A 6,902-nucleotide genomic window follows, 5' to 3' on the forward strand; every position below is an offset into this window, starting at 1 on the left:
GTGGCAGGCGGATCTCTGAGTTCGAGGCTAGCCTGGTCTACAAAGTGAGTTCCAGGACAGCCAGGGCTATTTCACAGAGAAACACTGATGTCAGTGTGGCGGGGAAGTAAAAAAAAAAAAAAATTCTGGCGCCAGGATGTTTTTTTTTAAAATATTTATTTATTTATTATGTAAACAATATTCTGTCTGTGTATATGCCTGAAGGCCAGAAGAGGGCGCCAGACCTCTCTACCGATGGTTGTGAGCCACCATGTGGTTGCTGGGAATTGAACTCAGGACCTTTGGAAGAGCAGATAATGCTCTTAACCACTGAGCCATCTCTCCAGCCCCCCAGGATGAATGTTTTACTTTTTTTTTTTTTTAATTTTTCTTCTTAGCAGTTCTTTGCTATGATGTTGTGTTTCTGCGGCCTCTGCTTCTTCCAGAACCAGCCAGAGCAACGTCATGAAAACACATTACTTTTTTCCTTGAAGTTGATTTGGTATTTAGTGAACATATTTTATTGTTATTGTTCATTTTGTTTTGTTTTAAGATGATTTTTTTGGTTTTTCGAGACAGGGTTTCTCTGTGGTTTTGGAGCCTGTCCTGGAACTAGCTCTTGTAGACCAGGCTGGTCTTGAACTCACAGAGATCCGCCTGCCTCTGCCTCCCAAATACTGAGATTAAAGGCGTGCGCCACCACCGCCCGGCCCATGCCCAGCTTCTTAAGATTATTTTTAATATGGGGGCTGGAGAGATGGCTCAGTGGTTAAGAGCACTCACTGACTGCTCTTCCACAGGTCCTGAGTTCAATTCCCAGCAACCACATGGTGGCTCACAACCACCTGTAATGAGATCTGGCGCCCTCCTCTGGCGTGTGTGCGTACATGGAGACAGAATGTTGTATACATAATAAATAAATAAATCTTTGAAAAAAAAGATTATTTTTAAAAATGATAATTGCTTATTTCATTTATTTGATGATATATAGTTCTGCAAAGTAGTCTTTTATTGTAATTTTTTAAAAATATTTTTTATGGGGGCTGGAGAAATGGTTCAGAGGTTAAGAGCACTGACTGTTCTTCCAGAGGTCCTGAGTTCAATTCCCAGCAACCACATGGTGGCCCAAAGCCATCTATAATGAGATCTGGTGCCCTCTTCTGGCATGCAAGCATACACGGAAGGAATGTTGTATACATAATAAATAAATCTTTAAAAAAATTTTTTTTATGGTTTATTTAATGTGCATTGGTGTGAAGGTGTCAGATCCCCTGCAACTGGATCTTCACAGACAGTTGTGAGCTGCCATGTGGGTGCTGGGAATTGAACCAGGACCTTTGGAAGAGCAGCCAGTGCTCTTAACCACTGAGCCATCTCTCCAGCCCCCTTGTAATTTTGTATTTAGGGGATTATAACATAGTTACATAATTTCCCTCCAATCCCTCCCATGTATTTCACCCTCTGTTTCCTGTCAAATGCACAGCCAACTGTTACATTTCTGTGTTATATTATATATACACACACACACACTCATACACAGAAATTTTTTTGTTTCATTTGGTTTTTTTGTTTGTCAAGACAGGCTTTCTCCGTGTTGAAAGTTCTCTGTCCCAGCAGTTCTGTCTGCATCTGGAGTGGTGCTTCCCAAGTGCAGGCGGATCTCTGTGAGTTCGAGGCCAGCCTTGTCTACAAAGTGAGTTCCAGGACAGTCAGGGCTGCACAGAGAGGTCCTGTCTAGAAAAACAAAAAACAGTGTTTGCTGTTTTTAGGAGAAAAGGGGAAATTCAGCAGCTGAACAGGGCAGTAACAAAGGGGGTTTGCTGTGGTTGTGGGGTTATTACGATTACGTGTATTTGCGCTGGGGAGCAGGGAGGGGTGCACGCCACTGCCCGTCTGTGGAGCTCAGAGGACAGCTGTGTGAAGCTTTTTCTCTCCACCCCGCGGATCAGAGAGACTGACTCCAGTCATTGGGCTCCGCTTGTGGCAAGCACCTCTGCCCGCTGAGACTTCTTGCTGGCCCAGTCTTTGGGGTTTGTTGTTCTGAGACGGGTCTCAGCGTGCAGTCCTGGTTACTCTGAAACTGACTGTAAAATCAAGTAGGCCTTGAACTCCCTGACAATCCTCCCGTCCGCATCTGCTTCCCTAGTGACTACAGAGCCTGCTACTGCGCCTGCTCAAAGACTAAGATTAAAGACTTGTTCTTCTCAGCTTAAAGCAACAGCAAAAGCCATAAAATATTACAGGAAAATGAGACAACCGCTCTTCTAATCTGGTACTACTGCGAAGGCAGACGCTCAAAAGACTTGATGTGGGTAGCTTTTTGTGGGTAGTTTTCTTTTTAGATTTATTTTCCTTAGCAGTTGTGTGTTTGCGTGCGTGCGTTGTGTATGCGCGCGCGTGTGCATGTGTACCTAGCTAGGCCAGAGGCAGGACAACCCCTGGAGCTGTGAGCAGTTCACTGTGAAGCCACTTGCCCTGGCGCTAGGAACTGAACTGGGTCCCTCCAGAGCGGCAGGAAATGCTTTTCACTGCAGAGCCAGCCACCTGTCCAGCCCCCAAGCAACCTAATTTTAGCTTTAATTCACTGTGTGTAATAAATCACCTTAAAAACTTGTAAAGGTCACCCCCAAATTAGGAAAGTATGAATTTAACTTAAGGATAATCTTCCCTCACTCCCCCCCTCCTTTTTTTTTAAATTTTTTTTTCTTTTTATTTTGGTGTGGGTTCACATCAAGCTGATGTGAGAGGAAGCGAAAACTCATCCATGGGCCAGCCTGTCTTTCCCTCCCCGTCTTTTCTTAGAAACTTGCTTTTTCTATTTCCTCTCCCAAAGCGAAGAGTTTATGTCTTAGTGTTTTAAAACTTCAATCTTCCTAAGTTTTCTAGCTTTGTCATTTCCTTCTGAACCTGAGGGAACGAGCATGCTGGATTGAGTTTGCCTGTACCAGACGGTACAGAATCCAAGCTCAGAAGCAGCACAGGCCTGGTCAGTTACTCCCAACATCTGGCTTCTTAGGGTGAAGGAAAAAAAAGGTTCATTCTGCTTTGAATAAACCCTGAGTCTTCAGAAAACCCAGTAGTGGCGGGAGAAAACAGGTCCGGGGGTGAACTACAAAGGGAAAGCAGATAGCTGCCAGACGGAGGAGGGGGAGGGGCCAGGCAGGAGAAGAAGAGAATTTGTTAAATAAAGAAGTCAGCTGGGGGTCCCAGGACAGCTCGGGACTCAAGAATCAGTTGACTGAGGCATTTGAATAGGTCCCTTGGGGAGAGGCTGAAGCAAAGTCGAGGCAAACCGCAGCTGGGGAGGTTTCTCAAAGCCTCTCACCTCCCTGGCGGTTGGTGTAATCTCTGGAAAAGGTAATCACTGGAAAAGGTAAAACCAAAGATAATCAAAATTCTCACACCGAGGACTGAGAATGTGGATCCATGGTAGAGCCCTGGATTTGATCCCTACAACTCCCGCCCCCCCCCCCACACACACACAAATGTTAGAATCCGAGGAAAGACGTGAAGTGAAGCAGCCTCTGTACGAGGGTCCTTAGGGCTTGTGGCGATAGGGGGAACCCATCTCCGTTGATGCGAATGGTCACAAGGACAGAAGATGAAGGATGAAAATTTTAGATGTTATTAGGCTGGGCTTTGCAGAAGGATAGCCCTAGCCTTTGTGGATGTGTCCTGTGTGGCAAAATGAGGGAATATATATAAATACATACATATATATATATAATTTTATGTACATGAGTGATCTATGACCTGATGCCAGAAGAAGGAATCAGATTCTATAGATCTATAGATGGTTGTGAGTCACCATGTGGTTGCTCAGGACCTCTAGGAAGAGCAGCCAGCACTCTTAACCCTGAGCTCCAATATTTCTGGTTACCAAAACAGTCCTCTCCTTAGTTGAGTGGGAGCTATGGAAACTATTCTACTCACTGTGCTGTGGGGCACCCTGGTGAGTGGTCGGGAGAACAGATGTTATGACTGACAAGCAAGGATATTTACTTGTGGTAGTTACTAGATGTCTCTTGCTTCTTCCATGTTTTTCTGTGCTGTTTTAGCTAAATCTACTAAGACTAAGCAATAATTAGGTCATCTATAATTAATACAATCGGAGTCACATTAACTTAATTTCCTTCTTGTGTCACAGAGAAACTGAATGTTTATACACAGCTACCCCAGGTGGGTGTATCTTTTGTCTTATCAATAAATTCAAATCTTTGCTGGTTATTCTCCTAGCCCACCCTCACCCTTACTCCAAACTCACGTCTGAAACCAGGCATCCTGCCAGTCCCAGTGCCCCTAACACTTGAAGGCCCCCAAGCGGGTGGGGGAGAAGCTCAGGCAGGAAGCCTCTGATTTAATCCCCAGTTTACACAAAAACAAGAACTGTTGAGACCCTGGTTCCTGTGGCTCTCACTGAAGCTCTGCTGCATGTGCTGTCAAGCGCTCCCTCATCGATTCCTGCTTCACAGGAAGAAAACGCACTCTCTTGGAGCACGGTTAAGTGTTTGTTCTTCCAGAGAACTGGAGTTTGATTCCCGGCAGCTATGTCAGGTGGCTCACAACCACCTGTAACTTCATCTCCAGGGGACCTAAGGCCTCTGGCCTCCTCAGGGCACATATCTGTGATTAAAAAAATAAAACATTCTTGAAACATTCATTTCTTATTCATTGCTCCCCAATTCCTAACTGAGGATGCAACATGACCAGCTGACCTCCTGCTCCAGTTATGACATCATTCCAACCACTGTGGTATAATCTTCCCAAACTGTAAAGCACCCCCCCCAATTTCCTGGGACTGGAGAAATTTTTCTATTCTTGCAGAAGATCCAGGTTCTGTTCCCAGTACCCACAACTGTTCCCAACTCTACATCCAGAGAGTCCAACTCGATCTTCTCACCTCACCGGCACCAGGCTTGCAAAGAATGTACATACATTACTATGAAAGGCAAAACTCATGTACAATAAAAAAAAATCTAAAAATTGCTTGATACCTTTTAGGAAAGGACAGGCTTGTCTGTATCCGCCAGTCTTCGTAAGAATAAAGGTCAAACATGCTGATTTCAAGCCTTAGAGTCTCCTGTCTCCAGTGTTGTCAAGCTATAGCAGAACCCCGCTGAACGCTGACCAGCAACCACAAACATAAGAAAAAACAGCATGGTTCTGTAGGAGATGGCTACATTTGGAGAAGCCTAATGGTGCACGCCTATAATCCTAGACGTCCATTTGAAGGATCCAGGTCAGCATACAATGACAGCTAATTGTATATCCATGTCTACTGCCACACTAGTTCCAAAAGCCAAGATACAGAAAAAGCCTAGATGTTCATCAACAAATGGATTTAAAGAAAACTGTGGTATGTATACACAATGCAGTACTTTTCTTTTCATGTATATGGGATTTAGCCTGCATGCTTGTTTGTGTACCACATGTCAGTAGAACGCAGAAGGCAGAAAACATGCTGGAACCAAAGTTACAGGAGGTTGTGAGATGCCATGTGGATGTTGGGAATTGAATCTGGGTCCCGTCAGGGAAGCCAGGGCTCTTAACCCTTGAACCATTTCTCCAGTCTCTACTCTAGTTTTGTTAAGCTATAAATAATGCATTTTTAAAAATATTTATTTATTTATTTGTTAATATACAATATTCTGTCTGTGTGTATGTCTGCAGGCCAGAAGAGGGCACCAGACCTCATTACAGATGGTTGTGAGCCACCATGTGGTTGCCGGGAATTGAACTCAGGACCTTTGGAAGAGCAGGCAGTACTCTTAACCACTGAGCCATCTCTCCAGCCCTAAATAATGCATTTTTAAGGTATAAAGAAAACAATTCCATTTGTGTGCATGGTAGCACACAGCTTAAATCCCAGCCCTCAGGAGGCAGAGGCAGGCACACCTTTGTGAGTTCGAGGCCAGCCTGATCTACAGAGTGAGTTCCAGGCCAAGCTCCAAAGCTACAAAGAAACCTTGTCTAGGGGAGGGGAGGCCAGTCACATCCAGACATGGTGGCACATACTTTTAATACTAGCCTCAAGGAGAAGCGAGGGGGGGGGTATCAGGGCAGCCTGGTCTGCATGGTTGATTCCAGAACAACCAGGGCTACATACTGAGACACTGCTTCAAAACAGATAATAAAAATAATAACAACAACAACAACAAAAAAAAAAAGCCGGGCGGTGGTGGCGCATGCCTTCAATCCCAGCACTCAGGAGGCAGAGGCAGGCATGTATCTCTGTGAGTTCGAGGCCAGCCTGGTCTACAAGAGCTAGTTCCAGGACAGGCTCCAAAACCACAGAGAAACCCTGTCTCGAAAAACCAAAAAAAAAAAAAAAAAAAAAAAAAAAAAGCTATTCCATTCATTCCTAGAGAAATGGACAGAACTGGAACCAAGTGAAATAGGCCAGACTCTCATGTGTGATGAGGAATGGGCAATCTGTGTGCACACACATCCGTGAGAGATGTGGATGGAAGCTAAAGAGGGCACCTTGGGGGAAGGGAAGCAGCAGGGTGAGGGTGGTGCACAGGACAAGCAAACAAAACCCACTCTTTTTTGAGGGGGGGAGGGTTCGAAACAGGGTTTTTCTGTAGCTTTGGAGCCTGTTCTGGAACTAGCTCTTGTAGACCAGGCTGGCCTCGAACTCAGAGATACATTCCTGCCTCTGCCTCCCGAGTGCTGGGATTAAAGGCGTGCGCCACCACCGCCGCCGGGCCAAAACCCACTCTTTTAGCACACACCAGATCAGGAATTGCTCTCCAACATTACCCATACTCATAAAAAACTACAAAGCTATTCCAGTGTGGCACTTCCTGCCAGGTAGATTTTCGGAGCAGTCAGTCGCAGGAGGTTTAATGATCAGAATGGACAAAATTCTACTGGCTAACCATCTGTCTTTTCTGGCTGTTGGCTAGTGAAGGCAAAGGCGT

This window comes from Chionomys nivalis, chromosome 1 (assembly GCF_950005125.1).
Source record: "Chionomys nivalis chromosome 1, mChiNiv1.1, whole genome shotgun sequence".
Lineage (NCBI taxonomy): Eukaryota > Metazoa > Chordata > Mammalia > Rodentia > Cricetidae > Chionomys > Chionomys nivalis.